The 23,440-nt window shown below is 36.4% G+C and overlaps 1 protein-coding gene across 1 annotated transcript in view; it reads right to left on the bottom strand.

Annotated features, from left to right (window-relative positions):
• LARGE1 (LARGE xylosyl- and glucuronyltransferase 1) overlaps window positions 1-23,440 on the bottom strand; it is a 566,453-nt gene that overhangs the window by 464,186 nt on the left and 78,827 nt on the right. The gene's annotated exons all lie outside the window — the stretch shown is intronic.

Raw genomic sequence — 23,440 nt, 5'->3', positions numbered from 1 at the left:
AGCCATTTCTGGACCTCCATTTTTTCTTTAAGATCAGTAAGTCAGATTAGATGACTTCCAAGAGCAATTCCAGCTATAAATCCATAAAGCTATTAACTTCTGGATACAAAACTCTGTTTTGCAACCTAATGTCTAGGTGACTTTGGGCACATCATCTGCCTGACACATAGTAGGCACTTAATAAACATTTGTTAACTTGATTTAACTTTTTTGCTTCTGATTCTCCATTAAAAAAACAAAAAAGTTGCTGTTGGGCTATGTTTCTTATTATTCCTTCCAGTTTTAATATCTTTACTGTGAACTGTTATATGCTCGGTGCTATCATATGATAGTAAAACAGTGCATTTGGGTTCATGATGGAAGTGGGCCAAAAAGTGACACTTTGTGCCATTAAGAAAGCAAGTCCTCATCACAAGCTAAATATTTATTTTTTTCATAAGATAATGGTGATCTGGAGATAGTTATTTATTGACAGTGTACATAAAGTAGGCCAAGTGTTAAAAAATGCATCATTTTCCCTTTGTTCTTATTACCACTTAAATGAGTTAGAAATGCTAGAAACTCCATTACTTTAAAGGGAAGAAAATAGGTCACAAAGAGGTAAAGATACTGACCCAAGATCTCACAGTCAATACAGAGCAAAACTGGAATTCAAATGTAGTCTGATTACTTATAGTATTCTTTTCATTACACCACACCTCCAACCTGTCTTTTTTTTTTTAAATATCTTGCCTACTAAAGCATCTTCCTTGCTGGTTTCTATCCCTCCAATCCATTCTGTTTCATCAAATCACTTTACTCAATGGTTCCCTCACTCCTAATAGTATAATGATAAATTAATAATAACAAAATAATAGTTCATGTCTACAACAGCATCAAAATCACAAAATATTTTCCACAATCTCCTGAGGTAATAGCAAAAGTATGTACTTTTCATATGAGTGAGAAGGCTGAGATTCAAAAAGATTATGATATTCTCTTGTTCACACAACTTATAAACATAACAGCTGAAAAGAGCTGAGATTCTTTAATATGACTATTTCTTTTTAATACAGATCTCAATTTCTCATACCTGATCATATGGGTTTCATGAGTAGCTATAAAAGTAAAATCATTATATGATCGCAAAAGGTCAGAGCTGGAAGAGAATTCAGAAGCACTTTAGTTCAACCTATATTTGAATAAAAAGTCCTTGGGTAATATACTCAGAATCAGGTTATCCATCCTTTTCTTCAAGGTCGCCAATAAAGATAATGCTATTATTTTCTAAGAGAGCCCATTCCTCTTTGGGTCACAATAAATTGTCAGAAATGTGTTAAGTTGTTTTTGTTGGGTTTTTTTTTGTCTTAATCTAAGATGAACCATTCTTCTTTGAAGCTTCCACCTCAACCATCCCTTTTCTCTTGAGGTTAAGCAGAAAGGCTCTATTCTCTTTTTCAATAGTAACCCTTCAGGTACATGGAGAGAGCTACCACCTGACCTTTTAATCTCTAACATTATCAATTGGACATCCCCAACTCCTTCAACTGCTCCATATGACATAGCTCGAAGACTCTTCATTTTTCAGATAGTTTCCCTTTCAACATTCTTCATCTTTTCAATGTCCTTAATGTAGTTCCCAGGATCTGATCTCACAGTAATGAATCCATCTAAATGGAATTAGACTAATCAAAAAAAGTTATAAAGCATCTCGACCCATTTCTAAGACTCTGTAACTTGGATAGGACATGGCAATCAATCAATAGTCATGTATTAAGTGTTTTCTGTGTGCCAAAAACTGTGCTAGTCCAAATGATGAAAGTAAACCATTCCTTGCCATAAAATAGCTTATAAAAACTTCTCTTTAAGGGCTGGTACACCGTTGGGCTGTCTTGAGCTTTGCAGAATGAGAATGCTGTGGAATCAGAATAGGACTTTGGTGAGCGCCACATATGGTGGGTCCTTGATAAATGCTTTTTAAACAAATACACTGCAATTAGAATGAATCTGGGAGATGAAGACTTTGGGTTATATGATTCCTAAAGGACCTTTATATTCTACTATTTAGTTACAATGTCCTTCCTGGCTCTAAGACTCCTATTTATTCTAATGTAATGTCCCTACTTCTTAGCTTTGATATTCCACATCCTAAAGATCCTCCACTTCTGGATGCTTGCTGTTCTAAAATTCCTCCCAGCTCTGACATTCCACTATCTAAGGGCTCTTCAACTATGAGCTCTAATATTCACTTCAGCTTTGATGGCCCAAGTCCTGGGATCCCTCCTTTTTCTGACATTCCAGGTTCTAAGGGCCCTCCCAATTCCACCATTCTATGGTTATATGTTCTATATGACTAAAGAGAGTAGGTTCCACTTGAACTAAAGAAAGACTTTATTTGGTCAAAATCAAAGCAATCTGCCAAAACCATTCTGGTAACATGTTGAGAGCAGCAAGTACATAAGGTATCAACCTAGTCAATAGTTTTAAAATTTGATTCATGTATTAGTCTGGATCAAACTAAAATAAATAATGAGAACATCATTTGCGGGGTCCGCTTGGATGTATAGTCTTTAGCACAGATTCTTACCCTCTGCAATGAAGTCATGTTTGTATTTTCTCTCTATTTTTGCTGAGGCAATTGGGGTTAAGTGACTTGCCCAAGGTCACATAGCTAGAAGTATTAAGAATCTGAGGCTGGATTTGAACTCAGGTCCTCCTGACTTCAGGGCCGGCGCTCTATTGACTGTGCCATTATCTGCTTTCATGTTTGTATTCTCAATAGCAGAATGTTCACAGGGTGTCCCAGAGAAGCTACTGTGCAGAAGAGGTAATATAGGAGAAGGGACCCTTTCTGAAGAATGAATCAGAAGGAAAGGGCCTTTAGCAGATAATCTTCCTTACAGCAGGACTCACTGTCCTTTTGAGTAAAAAGCAAGAAGGATCTAGGGGCTGCATAAGGAGGAGTTTTTGTCCTTGGAAAGCCTGGAAGCCATTCCTGAGGTCCAACCATCCAGAAGCTGCCTCTTGGAACTAAGAGGAAGCTCAAACAGGTGCACAGCCTTTAGTAACCTGGAGAAGCCTCCACCTGCTCTGCAGAGCTCCTGTCAATTCCGTTCAATTCAACCAACCTTGAGGAGATACCTATGAAGAGCCTGGCATAATCACAAAGCATTTCTGAGAACTGCATTTGTTACAGAAAGTAAAATGAAAATTCTTGGAATTTTGCCCATTAGCAACCTCCAGTTTTTAATGGAACCCAAGAAAAAAGGTACATGCTACAAGAAAACACCACTTTGTTTTCTTAATATGAATAATGAATTTGATTGTGTTTTTAGTGCCTGAATTTCAACTGTCGACATATCCATGGATGTGTGGGCATTATATATTTATATATGTGTGTATATATTTCTTGTAGGGTTGATGTATGTGCTAGTATATATTAAGTACTTAATAACTGCTTTTTCTCTGTATCTATTCATATCCCATACAATAGAACCACACTGAGATATCTGATAACCCTAAAAAAAGACACACCATTTCTAGGCTTTGGTGCATTTTATTATACTTATTTGTTTGTTTGCTTATTTATTTATTTATCTAACTATCTATCTATTTATTTTTGCTGAGGCAGTTGGGGACTTGCCCACGGTTACACAGCCAGGAGGTATTAAGTATTTGAGGTCAGATTTGAATTTAGTTCCTCCTGACTTCAGGGCTGGTGCTGTATCCACTGTGACATCTAGCTGCCCTGACTTTATGCATTTTGATGGGATCTTGCCTCTTCATGGAATGTTTTTCCTTCTAATGTCCAACTTTCCTGTAAATCTTAGTTTAAATACCATCTTCTGCATGATGTCCTTTTCCTAGTCCTTCTAGCTTCTAGTTACTTCCTCTAAAAGTTATTCCTTTCAAATATCAAATCATTATTTATTTTGCTTGTATCAATTTATGTAATGTTATTGCTCCCATTAGAAAGTAAGCTCCTTTGGGTTTGTAACCTCAGTACCTACTCTGGGATCTCACTTAATAAAAGTTTATTGATCGTATTCTCATCTGACTTTCAACTAGCTCAGATTTGGCCACACATATGCATGTCAGGATGGCTGAATGGGCTAAATCCAGAGTGCTCTGTTCTCTGAATGGAGACACAATTCTAAATTCCACTTCTAATACATTCTCACTTGATACTGAGAGAGGCTTCATGATAACTGGACTTGGTCAGGAAAACTTGGGTTTAATTCTTGTCTCAAGACACTTCCTGCATGAACCTGGGCAAATGACTTTACTTTTTTATCTTCCATTTTTATATCTATAAAATGAGAGAGTTGGACATGGATTTTCAAATCACCTTCAGCTCTTAATTGATGATTCCATGATCTAAAAAAGCTCTCTTCTGGTTGTTCTAAGATAAGGAACAAGCTTCTTTCTTAGTCTTCCAAGTTTATTCCCATAAAAAAAAAGCTGGATGGAACACATTTGGGAAATTATCTGGTATTTTTCACAATTTTAAGTAACTTTTTGCTACCACAATTTTTGAACATAAATATCTTTCATTACTATGAATGATGGAACTTTGGCAGAAGAATCAAACTTAGGGATGATTCACCATGGAGAAATACCTCCATTGTTGGTCATATGTAGCCCATCCACATCCTCTAGAATGTGACAAGTGATGAGAAGATTGTCACTCATGAAATGGATGACCAGAAGGAGATTGAAGCAAGATCATATCATCATAGAAGGATGGGAGGGATTTCAAATTCAGTTTGGATAAGAGGATGACTGAATCTTTGGGATTGTATCTCCAACAAGTACTTGGATAGTGTCTGCTTGAAGACTCACTATCTCCCATGGCAGTATATTCAATTTGAGATAGCAGGAATTGTTAGGAAGTCTTAAAATTATGTCATGATCTGGCTTTCTTTAACCCACACTCAGAACTTCTAATCTTGCCCTCTGGAGCCAAACAAAAAGAGTCTAATGCATTTCTCCTTGCCAGTTTTTAATTCTTTAGCACAATTATCATCCTAGTGTTTAAATATATATTTAAGATTTATGTAAACACACATATAAGTATTATTTGTTGCTCCGTCATTTCAGTTACCTTTGACTCTCTGTGACCCTATTTGGTATTTTCTTGACAAGGATGCTGGAGTGGCTCACTATTTCCTTTCCCAGCTCTTTTTAAAGATAAGGAAAAGGAGGAAAACAGGGTTAAGTTATTTGCCCAAGATCACAGAGCTAGCTAGTGTCTGAGGTCAGATTTGAAATATAGAAGATAATTCTTCCTGATTGCTAACTTCTGTACACTATGGTGTCACTTAGCCATCCACATATTGATTACATATATGTACATATATCTATTTCATATTTATACAGCATTTTAAGATCTGCAAAGCACTTTCCACATATTATATAAGTTGATCATCACAACTTTGTGGTAAGTATTACCACAAAGTCTTCACTTTTCAGATGGGAAAACTGAGGCTGAAAGCAATGACTAAGTCCCACAGCTAACAAGCACCAAAGGTAAAAAAAAATCTACCTTTTTATTTGTATTAGAAGTTCCTGGATGAGTAAATTCCCTCTCTCATTGTAAGCGAGCATCTTTTCTAGAGCTTAGTAAGTTTCCTATGTCACTGGGAGTTTAAGTAACTTATCCTGGATTACAAAGCCAATATGTAAAAAGAACAAGACTTGAATGCAAGTCTTTCTGGCTCAGAAGCCAGTTCTTTGTCCAATCCGCCAAACTGTCTCTTCTCTCCACCCCTAACTTAGCACAAACTAGATCTATTAGATGTAATAAACATCTCCTTTTTACTTAATTCAGTACATGGTGTGAGAGGCAGAGAGAGACTAACCTCTGCTGCCTGCCTTCCCTGTGACCACAGGAAAGTCCCATTAAGCCCTGAGCCTCAGTCATTTAAGGCCAGAAGATATTCACAGATTATATGTGATGAGTATTGCTAGATGGAATCCTTAACAAGACTGGAAACTAGAAAGTATGATGCTCAGAAATCAATTTTTTCCAATTTATTTCTATTCTAAGCCTCATATAGATTAATTTTATTATGTTTCCTTAAATCTCAATGCACAGATATATTTTCAGAACTAAGGGCAAGGAATTTTTTTTTGCCTTTCTTTGTATTGTCAATTCTTAGCACAGTAACTGCACATAGTAGGTACCTAAAAATAAATTATTGATTGATGATTAAAGTGACATGCAAATTTACTTAATAATGAGAAATTTCAGCAGTGGGATAGATCTTCATTTTTTTTAATAAAAAAAGAAATTAAAAAATAGGTTTGCAGTAGCCTTTTTAATGAAACTAGTAGCTCTACTAGCTCATAGAAGGGAAGTGACATATTACTTGGGATTTTCTATATTGATTTAAAGAAAGAACTGCTGCAATCCAATGCCAAGAGAGACCATGAGAGGGAAAGAAGGCAGTTCTTAACTCCAGCATCAACCTGCAAATCCCACACTGCCCCAAAACTTCAAAATTCACCATTTCTACTCTCTCCCTAGTGAGAGATCTATGTGGGAAATAAAGTACTCCAATTTACAATAACAGACCCGTAACAGTGGAAGCTAGTTGAATTCCATGTGTGTTCATGACCCAGAAAGACAGGGCACCTCTTGAGGGTCTCTCCAAGGTTCCTTGGTTTTATTGAAGGTAAACAAACAAGAGCAGTGGGTGAAACAAGCATTAAAAATGATTAAGTGTTCAAAATAAAGGCTTTCCATCTCATGTCAAGTCCCAAAGAGACCGTTCACTTCCCCCAATTCAATGTCTTCTTTCTGCAGCAAGAGTTCCTGCCATGTCGCAACAAACTGAGCAAGAGAATCACTCGAGATGACCATCGGGCATATGTGATGCATCAAGAATAGCACTAAAAAAAAAGAACAACAACAAAAAAGAATAGCACTGGATTTGAAGTCAGCAGTCCTGGGTTCAAATCTGAGGTCCTGCCATTGATTACCTGTGAGGTAAATCACTTCAAATCTCTGGATCTCAATTTCCATCTGAGAATCAAAGGACTGTCCTAGTTGACTTGTAAAATACCTTATAGTTGCTAATCTATGATCTAGTGATCTTGGAAGACAACTCATTTCCTGGGGTATTCACAGGGAGAGATATGTTCGATTCTTTCTTAAAGGCGAAGATACCTAAGTTAGATGTCAAATTTGGATGCATAAATTAATGAATGAAGTGAATGAATGAATGAACAAGCCTTTATCACATGCTTACTTTGTGTTATACTCTGTATAACAGAGTTGGGAGTGTAAATGCTGAAAGCAAAATAGTCTACTCTCAAGCATACATTCTTGTAGGGGAAGGAAATAAACATTTATTAGTATCTACTGAGTTCCAGGTAAATTGGATTAAGTAAAATCATTGCTTCTCTTCAGAATCAAGAACTAAAAATAATGTTCCAGGTACTGTGCTAAGTGCTTTACAAATATTACTTCAGCTGGTCCTTAAAAAAGGTGCTTATAAAGAAAGGGTTCTTAAAGTGGTATCGATTTGTTTTCTGGCCTTTGGAAAACTATTGGAATATAAGTGCTTCCCTCCATGACTCTGTATACGTTATTTTGTGCATTTAACACTGATTCCAAGAAGGAATCCATAGATTTTACCAGACTACCAAAGAAATCCAGGGCATATACCTAAAAAGGTTAAGAATTATGGTCACAGAGTAAGACAACCCATTATAGGGGAATGATGTCCAGAGAAAGATATTCCTTTCTTTTTTCTAATAGTATTTAATTTTTCTAAATATATATAAAGTTTTCTTTAGCATTCATTTCATAAGACTTTATGCTCCAATTTTACTCTGCTTCACCTGCCTCCTGCCCAAGACAAGACAGCAAGCAATCGGATATAAGTTAAATATGTCCAGTTATTTTAAACATTTCCATCTTTCTCATGTTGTGTAAGAAAAATCAGACCAAAAGGGAAAAAGGACAAGAAAGGGAAAAAAATCAACAAAAGGTGAAAATATTATGCTTTGATCCACATTCAATTTCCACAGTTCTCTGGATATAGAGAGTATTTCCTATCTCAAGTCTATTGGAATGCCTTAAATTATCACATTGCTGAAAAGAGCCAAGACCACCACAATTGATCACACCATAACCTTGTTGTTGCTGTGTACAATGTTCTCCTGGTTCTGCTCCCTTCATTCAGCATCAGTTCATATAAGTCTCAAGACTTTTCTGAAATCAACCTGCTCATCAATACTTACAGAACAAAAAATATTCCATAATGTTCATATACCATAACTTATTCAGCCATTCTCCAATTGATGGGCATCCACTCAGTTTCCAGTTCCTTGTCACTATGAAAAGGGCTACCATAAACATTTTTGCTGGATCAAAGAATATGCAGAGTTTTATACCAGGAGAAAGCAAAGATATTATGAATGGTAATTAGATAATGAGGGAAATATCCAATGATGAAGAACTGAAATTTTAACTTCTCCAAAGGCTCCTCTTCCAAAGGATATAAAGGCAGGGAAAAACATAAGCTAAATTCATAAACTTTTCTGACTTCACTATTTCTGCCTAAGCTTCCACCATTTACCTTCCTTTTCAGTGTTCAAAGGCTTGGGACTATTGTGATTATTCTTTTTCCCCTGCATCCTCTACCTAAGTCAACAAGCCTTCTCAATCAGAAGGCTCAAACATGTGTTGCTTCTTTCCTCTCTTCCTAAATCCTATTGCTGCCAACCCAGTACAAAACCTTTATTTTATATTGACTATGTTTATAGTTTCCAAGTAGATCTTGCCACCTCCAGTCAGTCGATCCTCCAGTGCAATCTTCCTTGGGACAGGTCTTGCCATTCTATATATCTGATCAAAATTCTTCAATGGCTCCCAACTGTTTTAAGCTTCTTTCAGTAGTATTTAAATTCACCCACATTATCTTTTTAGCTTTACCAAAGAAGACAAGAGACTTATAGATCCAGAGCTAAAGGAGATCTCAGAAGTCATTTAACCCAGCTCCTACATTTTAAAGATGAAAAAAGCAGCCCAAGGAGGTCTAGGAACCTGCCAATGGTCACACTGACATACATACTAGATGCAGAATTTGAAACTGTGTCTTCTAATTCCAAATCTAGGACACATTTTTCTGTGCATAGCTATTTCCCTAATTGAATATAAGCTCCTTGAGGTCAAGGACTATTTCATTTTTTATCTTTCTATCAGCAACTAAGACAATGTCAATTTCATAGTAGGAACTTTAATGCTTGTTGAATGAGCAAGCAGCTTTCTCCCACTTCCACTCCCTCCCAGTGCAGTTTTTCAATTTATTTCCCCTCACATAGGTCATGATTTAACCAATCTGGATTCCTATCTGTTCTTTAAACATAACTGTGGGAAGTTGGCAGTGATCTGCATTGGTAGAAGGTGTTCAAATCCAGTTTCAAACATTTATCACTATGTAATCCTGGGCAAGTCACTTTATCCTGATTGCCTCAGTTTCCTCATTTGTAAAATAATATGGAGAAGGAAATAGCAGCCCCCTTCAGTATCTTTGCCAAGAAAACCTCAAATAGAGTCACAGAACATCAGACTTAATTGAACCAACTGAACGAAATCTTTGGTGACTGGCACACTGCGTGGCGTATAGCATGAACTTAAGAAACACCTCTCAAGTGAAATGACCTTTCCAGATATAAATCCTATGATACTGGAATCAGTGATGGAAGGAGACTTTTTTTTTCCCCAGAGAGTAGGGCCAAGTTCATTGATTCCATTACAAAAGGAAACTCACAAGAGAGTCCATCTTTGCTGACTTGTCTCTCCTGTTTTAAGAGTGTCCTGGTGGCACTAGCCCCAGAAGGATATTTCTTTTAAAAATAAAATAAGCCTATGCAAGAGTCTTTATCTGCTGCATAAGAATGACAAAGTTGCTATGGCAACCCTAATTTCTAAAGTTAGGGTTATGCAAGACAGAGGGACAAACTCAGCTCTTGGCTCCAGGCAAAGAAAACATCAAAACTAACTCAAACCCCCTCCTCCCATTAATATCTTAGTAACTCATTTCCCATCCATTGTACATGCAACATAGAAGCCCACCATGTCCTTTGGGGTGCATCCTTCATCTCGATACAGCCAAGAAATAGAACTGAAGAAAGATGACTGAAGAGAGTCAAGGGATCTAAGACTTGTCATTTCACCTCTCTTAGAGCCTCAGAGTCCTGATTCTTGAAAGGAGAGAGCTGGATCAGATGACATTGGTCTCTTCCGGCTCTGACTTTCCCTGTTAAATTCTCTACAGTTCTAACCTATGCAGTTCTACCTGACAGCCTGACCTCTTCTACAGAGAATCCTCATTCACTCAGGTTATATCCATTACAACCATCCTAAACCCATCCTCTTACTCAATACCCCAGTGGCTCCCTATTATATCTAATATAAACCATTAATTCCTCTGTTTGGCTTTGAAAGCCCTATATAACATGAGCCCAAACTATCTTTCAGATCTTTTTGGACTTTACTCAAACCTCCAGACTCTGTCACCCAGCCAAACTGGCCTTATCTCTATTCTTCCCACCTGACACTACATTTCCCATATCGCTATCTTTACACTGATTGTTCCCCATGCCTGGAAGGCACTACCTCCTCACTCCCCCTCACTGAATCTGTCTCCTCCTTTAAGACACAATTCCTCCATCCCTTCTACATGAAGCCTTTTCTTATTTTTCTAGTGTTTTTCTCTCTCAAACAACCTTGTACATGAATGCTTTGTATTTATTTATTTTTTAAAATATTTATTTTGTATGTACTTATATAAGTACATATAAAATAGAGTACATCTCCTATCAGAATGTTAATGATTTGTGAGTTGATAGTGTTTCATTCGTTATATTTGTATACGTAATGCTAGAATAGATCCTGGAATACAGCAGACAATTAATACTTTCTAATTGATTGATAAAATTCCCATAGGCAACAGTAGTATAAAGGATAGAATTTGACTTAGAATCAGAAATATCTGAGGTCAAACCTAGTCTCAGATACTAGCTCTGGGCAAATCACTTGATTTCTCTCAGCTTCAGTTTCCCCAACTTCAAAATGGGAATAATAAAAATAGCACTCCCTCCCCTCAGGGATGCTGTGAGAACTGAGATCATTTTTTATGAAGTGCTTTGTAAATATTAAAGTGTGATATAAATGCTGGCTAATATTAGAATTCATGCAACTCCTTTTGGGCACCTAATTCTGTATAAACTTAGTGTGTATAATATTGAACCAATCTGGCCCATAAAAGAAAGAACATTAGACTTAAAAAAAAATTGTGTTCAAATCTACATCAGGATTTACTTCCTTTATGATGACAGGAAAGTCATTTAGGACCTCAGTATTCTTTTCCATACGGCCTACACTGGCAGAAGAAGTTTCCTTCTATATGATTTTCCTATTCCATAAAATCTGAAATCCAGTAGTTATCCCTATTTTACAAATATTTATTATTGGAGAATCATATAGAGTTAGAACCATGTATAGAAGTAGCTTAGAAGTCACCTAGGCTAACCCATACTAACAATAATTCTCCTCAGCAACAATCCCCAGCAAATGAACTGCCAGCATCTACTAACTTATTTAATAATGGAGATTTCTGTTTTGGACTATTTCAATTATTAGGAAGTGTTTTTTCCCTTATATAAAAATTGTCCCTACTTCTTTCATCTGCATAAATATACCTGATTTCTTTCTACCACTTTCTCCTATTTTTTTCTTCTAAAGTATGACTTCTTCAATCAGTTCTCATAAAGCAAATTTCTAATTTTTTCATCTGTGAGGAAATGTAAACCCATGAGAAATTTCCCAGTTATACATTTTAAAGTGACACCAAAGTAAGACTCCTCCACACACACATTTGTAAGGGGAAAAAATAGTGATTTACTTAGAAAACCTCAAAGAATCAGCAAAGAAACTAATTTAGCAGATTAATAGGGTCACAGTTAGGTATCAAGCTAAAAAATAATACACAAACTATCACCATTTGGACACAGAGCTAATAAAAGCTATGAGGAAATGATAAAAGAAATTCCATTACACACGACTACATAAAAAATGTATGAGAATTAAGACAACATAGGACTCATAAAAACATCACCGTTTTTTCAGATCTTCTTAGACATTACTCGAACCTCCAGATTCTGTCATCCAGCCAACGGATGGAAAAACAATGGAAGCTATATCAATGAAGAGATCTTCCTTGTATATTGTTGTTGGGCCATGCTAGTATGACAAAACTGATGAGTTCCTAAATTCATTTAAAATGTTAGTACTCCACCAAACTCTCAGGAGAATAGTTTATAGAACTAGACAAGATAAGAGCAAATATCATTTAGAGGAACAAAATGTTTAGAATCTGAAGAAAAATAATGGGGGAGGACTGTTAAAAATGAAGGCATTTCAAATTATATTATAAAGTCATAATCATTAAAACTTTTGTGTACTCATTTTAAAAATTAAAGTAGCTCAGTCAAACTAACTTGATAAGTAAAATCAAAAATCAGTTTAAAGCAATAACACGGTGTTTTAAAAAACCCAGAACATAGATTACTGAGCGAAGGATTCTATTTGAGAAGAACTCTTGGGAAAACTAGGAAGCAGTTTGAGAGAATTAAGTTTAAAGCATCACCTTATACCATATGCCCAAAAAAATCTCCAAATGAATATAAAATCTTAGTACTTAGTATTAAAAATTATATCACCAAAGAGAAAAAAAGGGAGAATAGTAGATGAGTCATAAATATAGTTAAAGATAGAAATATTAAACAAATAAGGGAGAGTGGTGATCATTAGAGGCAAAATACAATTATATGACATCATAATGCTTTTTATGAACAAAATTTGCATTGCTAGAATTAGAAAACAAACTATTAATTTGGAAAAATCAAGGCAAATATCTCTGATATCCAAGATATATGCAAAGTGGACATAAATGCATAAAGATTAAGAAGCCCAGTAAATGAAGTAATGTTTGAAGATAGTTTAAAAAAAGAAGAAACTATCAAGACTACTAAAAATTATGCTCAAAAATAACTGAGAAATGAAAACTGAAATAAAACTGAAGTTTTCATATAGCACATAAAATTGGAGGAAATACTATCATACACCCAACACTCAATGCTGTAGCAGCTCTGGTAAAGCAGATATACTAGCACATTGTTGGTGTAGCTGAGAACTGAAACAAGTGTTGAAAGCAATTAAATATTATTCAAGAAAAGTGATTAAAATGTCCATATCTTTTAACCCCACATTCTCAGTATGAGGTATATATCCCTAGGAAGTGAGATAAATAGATATCTCTAATATGTACCAAAATATTCATAGGAGGATGATTTTTATGGCAATAAAAACTGAAAACATATCAGTAGCCTACTTGACTAGGGGAATGGTATATGATATATAAATATAATAGAGTATTATTGTAAGAAATGATGGATGAAGAATTCAGAGCTGGGCAGCTCTGTTTGAATAGGTGCATGAAGGAAGTCAAATTTTTAGCTAATAAAACAACTAATTTGGCTCAATAGAAAAGTAAGTGAAAGAACTCTGCAATTCAAATCTGTCCTTGGCATTTGCTGTCTGTATGACACTGGAGAAGTTACTTAATTTCTGGGACCCCCTTTCCTTATGGGGTGAAATGATGGTGTTGGAGTAGATCTCTACATCTATGATCTAACTCTGCTTGCCAGAGAAAAAAGGGGTTCATGAGAAAGGAAAAAATGGTGTCCTCTACACCATTAGGCCCATTGTTTTAATAGCATCAGCTGATTTTTGTGTTGGTTTTTTTATTTCCTATAAAGGAGAGCTCAAAGAGTAAAGGTAGCCTAAGGAAGAATCAAGAGTACCAATCTTAGAGGATCTTAACTTTTAGTCTTTGTCATTAGATCATTATCCTCATTTTATGGATGAGGAAGCTGAGACCAAGGGAAGGAATTCAGTTTCCCTAAGGTCACTCAAGTTATAAGTCATGGAGATGCCTTTAAACTCAATAATCTTTCCTGGACAGGAGATCTCTCTCCAATCAACACACCTTTGTGCAAAATTAATTAGACCCTGAGTTTTAAAGGCTATTTGCCTTAGATATAGGGCACCTTACTGAGTCTTATTTTATCCATCTTTAAAGTGGGGAGAACCCTATTTGAGCACTGTCTGGCCCCAAGAGGTTGTTACTTGGAAAGAAGAACTTTGCAAATTATAACTTGCTATAGGACTAATAATATTATTGCCAAATAATGAAATAATCAAGAGAGTCTCTAAATGATGGGATGGGTCTCCTAATCATCTTGGTAAGAAAACCCCACCTAAACCAAGGATCCTTAAACTAGGGACCAGGACTTGTTTTAATTGTGATGACTGTATTTCAATAGAATTGGATTACTTCATAATCCTATGTACTTTATATATAAAAATACTATTCTGAGAAGGGTTCCACAAGCTTCCTCAGACTGCTGAAAGGGTCCATGACACACAAAAAATTTAAGAACCACTGACTTAGATCTTTATCTGGTGATTATTTCCCTGTATCACTGTGCTCAGACATCACTTCCAGGATTCTGAGACTGAGCCTGGGGAACAAGAGGGAGGAAAGGAATAAACATAAAGGTCAATCTATTTATGGACACTAGACTAATAGTGCCCAAGAAGCCAAAGTCCCACAGCACCATCTATCTACCCATTGAAATTCAATTAACAATTCAATAAACATTCATTAAGCATCTACTGTGTGCCATATATATGACATAATCTATATTTACACGTGTTACAAATGAAAAAAAAAACACATACTATATGTATCTTCAGAGCTAAACAAAAGACCTGATTCATAGTGAGAAAATAATAAATACTTGTTCAATAAATGAATGAATGATAGTCATTATTCTAGGAACAGGCAATACAAATAAAACTTGAAATAGCTCCTGTCCTTAAAGAACAGATATTCTACTGGGGAAAAATGAAATAATGACATGCATACAAATCAATCTCTGTAGATAAATATACAGATGGACAGGTAAACAGATAGATGAAATGAACAGAAAGATATTTAAATATATGGATGGATAGATGGATATAGCCATGGATATATATACATATATATGTCACTATGTAAAGTATATATGTGTTACATATATATGTGTGTATATATATATATATATATATCAGATATTTAGTTTTAATCATTAGACTTTATCCTCATTTTATAGATCAGGAAGCTAAAACCCAGAGAAGGAATTCAATTTCCCTAAGGTCACTCAGGTTGTAAGTGGAGGAGATGCCTTTAAGCGCAATGGTCTTCCCTAGGCAAGAGCTATCTCTCCAGTCAAGATATCATCTAGATAGATATCGAAATTGATTCTTTTGATGAATTGAATATAACACACATACAAAATAATTCAGAGAATAGGTTTTAACACGGGGGAAAAGTCAGATAAGCTCCAAGGATAGGAATCCTCCTTGAAGTCCTTTTAGATGGTAGACAAGAAGATAAAATCACCATTGAGAGAAGCAATTAACCAGTCCTGTAAGCAGAGACTGTCCTGAGCTGACACAGACCTCTTTATATTTATCATTAAGAAAAAAAGTAACAGAATACACAGCAGACCAGAGACATCAGCAGCCTTAATGACATGTCTTTTTGTTCAAAAAAATGTATCTTTGTGTTGGGGGTTCCAGGGAATTTTCCCTGGAAATCCATGGCTTTTTAAAAATATATATAAAATTGATTCTAGACTAAAGGTGACGATCAATGACTTCAGCCCTGGCCTGATAAAGGATTTTTCCTCAGAACATCTGTTCCTGGGCTCTGGTTGAAGAAGATTCTTTTTATAGCTTTCAAGAGCTGACCTTTCACCCCTCGCCTCACTGCTTCCCGTCACCCCACTCAATCACACCAGGTATTTTTAAAAACACACAATAAATCCCTTGGCTCCCTCTAATCAAGGCCTCTTATACACTTGAAGGGTAACCAAGAAAAGAGGACATTTTATAAACTGCTGCTAAAGAAAATCAAAATGGGATAGAAAGGATTTTCTGATGACCTTGGCTAATTACAAAGAAAATACAGGTCACACTTTTTTTTTAAAAGTGTCCTTTATTATAATATTCTTTTCTTAAAAATCTGGAAGATCTGAGTAAGAGAAGAATTATACGGAAGCACAATGATATAACATTGAATTACCAGACACAATGCCTGAATTCATATATAAGCTTAAACCCTTATTTGCTATGTAACAGAAACCTCTGGGAGCCTGAGTTACCTAAATGGGGATAATGAAAACAATACTCACCAACCTTTCCAGGTTGGTCAAGGACCATGCTGTGGAGCAATATTGGGTAGAGAGGCTAGAACTCAGGGCTTCAAGACCTGAGTTCAAATCTCACTTCAGATTTTCAGAAGCAAGTAATGCAGGGCAAGTCACTGAATCTCTCTCAGCCTCAGTTTCCTTGTTTGTAAAATGGGAGTGACTATAGCAACATTTACCAAACTTAAAAAAAAATCATTTTAAAGAATCAAATTAAAGCAGATTTACTTTTCCAAGAACTGTCCTTCCAAGGTACAATCCATGAATGCATTCTTCTTCTCACTTCCCACTCATAAAAGATCTATCTTCCTTTAAGGTCAAATGAGATAATATGTATAAAGCATTTGGCACAGAGAAGGTGCTTTATAAAGCTTGTTTTCTTCCCTTATAACTCAAACCTTCCCTGAATTCCCAAGCTACTAGATCCTCCCTCCATATGCCTGATATTTATCTTATGTACATGTGTATACATGTATACAAATGCACACAAATTACTTTGTATGTGGGCATATAAGTACGTTATACCTAGATGCCTACCTAAATACAAAGTTATATTTACATGCACATGTGTAATCTGTGTATGTGCTGCATATGTGCAAAGTGCACACACGTGTATTTGTGAACATACACAAATAAAGACATGTGTCTACATACCTACACATACTTATATACATATACCTACATATGTACATATATGCCTACGTGTGTGTATGTACAAATGACGATATGTATAAATGGGACCATTTAGCCTGGAGTCAAAAGGACTCATCTTCCTGAATTCAAATCTGACCTCAGACACTTATTAGCTGTGTGATCCTAGACAAGTCACTTCACCCTGTTGCCTCAGTTTCCTCATTTGTCAAAGGAGCTAGAAGGGGAATGGGAAATCCCTCCACTATCTCTGCCAAGAAAATCCCAAATGGGGCCTTGAGGAGTTGAACATGTCTAAACAATGAAATTATGAATCTGAACATGGATGTTGAACATTGGGCAAAGTTACTTAACTCGTCTCAGTTTCCTCATCTATAAAAAAGAGAGGGTTGGATTCCAGAGACTTTCATGTTCTTTCCAGAACTGAGTCCAGAATTCTAAGAATTCTCAGTCCCTTCCAGCTTAGATATTTACTTTCCATGAACCAGGACATCATTTCTCTTCACTAATTGTCAACTGTTTCCCACTTTAATATTTTTGAACTGTCGTCCTTTAATTACTTTTTCTAGTCAAACCTCAGTTTCCCACCCAATGAAGTAGCAGGCTAAAGACAAAATTAATTCTGTGTTTGTCCTGTGTCCCTTTGGCTGTCTGGTGAAGACTATGGACTCTTTATCAGAATTATGTTTTGTTTTTTGAATTTATCTGTCCGAAGTAAAGATTCAATTTTAGGGAGAGGTTAATGAAAATAAATTTATGTGTGTGTGTGTGTTTATTGGCTGTTTCCCATCCAAGTTCCCAAATCCCTTGGTTTATATAATCGGTTAGGTTATTACCCAGGTGAGTACTCTTGGTTTATATAATAGATAAGACTGTCTTGATGATAAATCTAGAATTCTAAGCCCCAGGCACTTTTTTCTATGCTACCTCAAGCAAACAAGCAGCACTGGAATAGTAAGTCCTCATTCTTATACATGATTTAAATCCAACTTGACCGGCTTGTGGTCTGGCCAGGACACTGTTCCTTTGACATGACAGCATGTCAGAAGGCCTTGTTGTCTTGGAGAAATCAGGGACTGGGTCCCATCCTGGATTCTCCTGCCTCTTGGGAAGCTAGCTGAGCTGAGCCCAAGCATGCTGGACAGGACCAGGGAACTGTGTGCCTAGCAAAGCCCAGGGTGAGAGTCAGCTACCAGAGCCACAAAAGGGAGTCCCAGATAAAGTGTGCGATTCCCTGGAGGAACCACTTAATGTCTGTCCTCGAGTCTCCCACGTAGCCTAGTTCATCTAAAGAGGCAGCCAGGTGGTGCAATGGGTCTGGGTCTGGAGTCAGGAAGAACTGAGTTCAAATCCAGTCTCCTTCATTTACTAGTTATATGACTCTAGCCAAGTCACTTAATCTGTAGAAGAAAATGGCAAACAATTCTAGTTTCTCTGCCAAGAAAACCCCATATATAGTCCTCCGAGTCATGAAGAGTAAAACCCAAGTAAACCTACTGAACAACCAGGTCTTCTAAGACCATCCCCCTGCAGCTTCCATTGTCCACCAGTGCACTGTGAAGCTTTATTTCTCAATGCTGTAGCAAAGAAGGAACTTCCTCCTGCTGAAGCTGAGGAAGGGGTGACAATAGAATGCTTGTTTTGAACCAGAAATGCAGAATGAAAGGAGCTGAGGGGAAGGTGGAAAGCAGTTGGGGAAGATGATTTACCTTCACTTTGCAACAGTAAATGTAATTTCAGTTTTCGTTCCCTTCCACCTCTTCCCCCATTTATCCCTTCCCAATGAGAAGAAAAAAAAAGGTCAGTGAGCACAGAAGCAGACTTCGTATTCTCCCAAGAACACTGAATTAGAGAGCAAGCTGACAGCTTGCAAGAGATAACAGGGAATTCATTTTCTCTCTGTTAACTCAAGTGTCTAGGAATTGACATAGAGAGTGGTTGGAGGACCAACATTTTATGAGAAGCCACATAGGAATCCTAGCCCCCAAAACGTGCATTTTAAAATTTTTACTTTGAACCCAAGCATTAATACAACTATCAGAATTATAGGATCATAAGATCATAGACTTAGAATTAGAAGGGACATTAGAAACCACTGAGTCCAGATCCTATCATCTTACAGAAGAGGAAACAGGCACGTGGAAGCTAAGTGACTTTCCAGGATCATGTAGCTTATATAATATATAATATGGAATTTGAATCCAGGTCTTCTGAAATCCAAGTTTGTGATTTGGTTGCAGAAACTAGGGCATGCTTGCTGAAATGTGCCATTTGGGAGATTGTCTTTTAATTTAAATTCACACAGCCTTGAGGGAGAAGTATCAGTAAAAAAAAAAAAAGTGTCTTGATTGCTCTTGTTTTTTAATATGGATTCACTATATTTGACCCAGGAGGAAGAAATATCCAAGGTCATTTATCTAAAGGTCTGATCTTCAATCTAGACACCTGGGTGGCAGCTGCCAAGCATATAAATGATCTAAATGAGTTGCCAGTACAAGGGCAAATTCTCCTCAGGATGCTCTGGCATAAACATGTCTTGCTCTTCTTGGCAGAAGGCTGAGGTGGTGGACTGTAGGAGCAGAATGAGACAAGCATTGCCCAGAGAGCCACATTTTGTTGTGTTTGTTTACCCATGATTCTTTATTAAAATGGATGGCTTTCCTGGAAGAGTGAAGGAGTCATTGAAAAGTGAAAGCGACATTTAAAAGGGCATTGATTAAAAAAAAAAAAAAAGTTAAGAAAAATTAACAAGATCCTCTGCCATTGTTTCCTTCCCAAGACTCCATCAGGATCACAACTTGCTCAGTTTCAGAGAATTGTGGAATCAGGGATCAGAGTTAAAGGGCAGCTCAGATTTTCCTAGCCCAATTGCTTGAAAATAACTTGGTGCACAAAAAAAAAAAAATGTTTGATTTGGAACTGAAGGACTTGGATTCAAAACCTGACTTAGCCATTTACTACCTGTGTGTCTCTTTTTGGTCAGCATACTCCCCCCCCCCTTTTTTTGCTGAGGCAATTGAAGTTAAATGACTTGCCCACAGTCACACAGCCAGGAAGTGTTAAGTGTCTGAGACAAGATTTGAACTCAGGTCCTCCTGACTTCAGCTCTAACCACTGAGCCACCAACTGCCCCAGTCCCCCTATTTAAAATCAGAAGTTGGATCAGGCGAACTTGAATACCCTGTCTTCCTCTAAATCAATCATATGACATAAACAAGAATCCCTTCCACAGTATCCCCTCAGCACTGATTTAGCTAAAGGTAGAAAGGTTTGCTGGTAAGTGTTTAACTACAAGCTCTCAGGAAAAAAAAAAAAAGAAGAAATGTACAAGTGCAAAATACTTGGAAGTTTCATCTGCTTTGCTTCTCCATTGCTTTTTTTAAGTCTAGAAATTGACAAAAAATAAATCAATCCCTAATTTGTAGCTTTTGTGGATTTACAAGGTGTAAACGCTCATACTGAAATTTAATAATCAACTAGAACATATATGAGCTGATTTTAGCACATGACTGCTTCCAAGAGTCTGTAATCAATCAAGCCTTAGGATGACCAAGGATGGGGAACTAGCCATCATTCCCCACCATCCAAGTATTTTGGGATACTTCTAATTCTTTAGTTGTTTTTTTTTTTCTTATATTTAGATGAAATTTGTTATCAAATGTGCTAACTGCCGTTCATTCAATAGCCCTAGCCTTGCTCTTTGGGCTGAGGTAAACAAATAATTCTTTTTCCCGTGTGACAGGATACACCATTCATATGTTTAAAAAGGAAGTCGTCCAATGAGATGATCCAAACCAGTTCCAATTACTCAGTGATGAAGAGAGCCATCTGTACCCAGAGAGAGAACCATGGGAACTGAATATAGTTCACAACATAGCACTTTCACTCTTTTTGCTGTTGTTTGTTTGCATTTTATTTTGCTTTTTTTTTTTTACTGGTTTGATTTAATTTTTCTCATGCAGCACGATAATTGTATAAATATGTGTGCATATATTGGATTTAATATACATTTCTACCATGTTTAACATATTTTGGACTATTTGCCATCTAGGGAAGGAGGATTGGAACACAAGGTTTTGCAAGGGCTAATGTTGAAGAATTGTCCACGCATATGTTTTGAAAAATAAAAAGATTTAGTAAAAAAAAGAAAGTTGTCCCAACCACACAAATATTCCCAGAATTCCATGAAAAGGAAAGTGATAAATTTAAACTCTCTATTTAGGATGGCTTTTCCAAACTTCTACAGACAAACAAAAAAACTTGCATCCATACAGCCGTATAAAGCTTGCTTGTAAATGACTTTACAGGCATTTTCTTGTTAGATTTTGACCTAATTCCATGAGATAGGTCCTATTCTTATTGCATTTTATAGATGAGTAAAAAGGAGGTTGAAAGGCCTTGTGTGATTGGCCCAGAATTACAGATTAAGAATCTGAAATGGGAAGCACTGCAAAATGCCCTCCTCCACCCCATTCTAAATTTGATAAAGTTCCTTCTCTGTTATCTGTGTCAATGGAGGTAGACAATTAAGAAGAAAAACTATAAATTATGCAGATGGGTTTTTTAGACGTGTCTGGGCAGTAGAAGGACAGGACAAGATTCCTGAACTTGAAGTCAGGGGAAATAAAAAATCAATTGTAATAGCAAGAGGCCACAGTGAAGGAATGGGGAGGGGTGTCAATGAACAGAAATAAAGAAGTCCTAGGGATGCAAAGGGTAAATTCAAGGTCATATTACAGGATATCAGCTAAAACCAGGTGGAATATGTCCAAAAGGTAGATGAGTTGGGGTCAGTCTCTGGTAATCTAGACTAGGTTGATTATTGTGGAAACCAAGGGAAATAACAGGTATCTAATCAGAAATACAGGGGAAAGGAATAAAGAAAATACCAACAGAGAAAATAAAGATAGCTTCCAGAATGTTAGATGGGATGATAGGTTCTCATATAATTGAGTCAGGACCTTTGATGTTGCTCACTTGTGAAGTATTTTCCTGGTACCTCTAGGATGAAGTATAAATATCTTTCTCTAGAATTCAAAGTCTTTCACAAATTGGTCCTGGTTCATCATTCTAGCTTCATTAATATACTTGCATATATGTGTAAATATATGTAAAATATAATATGTATATAATATAATATAAATATATATATAAATAAATATTAATTTAAAAATATATAAGTATATCACGAAGTCAAAAAGATAAATCTGGGTCAGTTTGTAAAAGACTTTGAACCTCAAAGAAAGTAAGATATATGTTTGTGTATGTATACATGTATATGGGTATGTATATGTAAAAATATATACACATGCATGTACATATATAAGATGAAATAATGAACAATTATCTCTTTTTAAGGGGGATGAAATACCCACCTTATATACAGACATACATACACAAATAATATATGCTTGTGAATTCATACACATATATATGAACACACATATTTATATTCTTGATACTAGAAAATGGGAATACCATTGTGGAGAGGAAAGCAATGAAATCACCATGATCACCTCTGCCATGTTCTAGTCCAATGCCACATCTAATTTCACTGGATCTCTCTCCATGAGAGTTTCATGGTGTTCTCACTTTCCAGTCTCATAAGAAGAAAATTCTGAGTAGGGATCAATGATAGAAGAGTATAGGAGTACCTGGCAAACAATGGCGGCTCCCTAGGATTGCTTCTATCTGATGGGGGCTGAACCTCACAGATTTAGATCAATTTTATCAGCAGTTAAGGAATCAGAGAACTTCAGAGTTAGAAGAGAGCTTAGAGACCACTTAATCCAACATCTTCCTGAAGAGAAATCCTCTTCCCATTTAAGACAAGTTGTCAACTAGCCTCCTGCTAAAGACCTCCACTAAAGAGTCAGATCATTTTTGTGATTGGATTCTCAGCACTGGGAATACAGTAGGTATTCACTAAATGCTAATTGATTGATTCCGAAGCAGTCTATTTCCACTCTGGGACAACTCCAAATTATAAGGAGGCTTTTTCTTTATTTTGGCCTAAATATAATTCAGCCTAAGCACATTTTGGTGCTTAATATATGCATGCTTAGTGATTGACTAAATCAATCTCCCTACAATTACTACTCTAGTATTACCAGTTCTTCCCTATGGGGAAAGCCAAATCTTTCTTTCACATGATAGACTTTCAAATACTTAAAGCCAGCTGCAGCTGTTATGCTTCCCGTCAGACTTTTATTTCCCAGGTTAAATATCTCCTGTTTTATCAATGGATATGGCAAGATTCTCACCATCTTGGTTACATTTTAGATTATCAATGTTCTTATAAATGTGGCGCCCTTTATTTGACACATTATTCCAGATGGCACAGAACAACAGAACTAAAACCTTCTTCACGGCCCATATGTTTTTCTTCTTCCCTCTCTCCCTTTCTTCTTTTCTTCCTTCCCTCCTTCCTTTCTCTTTCTTCCTCTATCCCTTTAAACTCCTTCTTTCTTTCTCTTTT

This window comes from Sarcophilus harrisii, chromosome 5 (assembly GCF_902635505.1).
Source record: "Sarcophilus harrisii chromosome 5, mSarHar1.11, whole genome shotgun sequence".
NCBI classification, from domain to species: Eukaryota; Metazoa; Chordata; class Mammalia; order Dasyuromorphia; family Dasyuridae; genus Sarcophilus; species Sarcophilus harrisii.
This window is presented reverse-complemented; position numbering and strand designations above follow the sequence as displayed.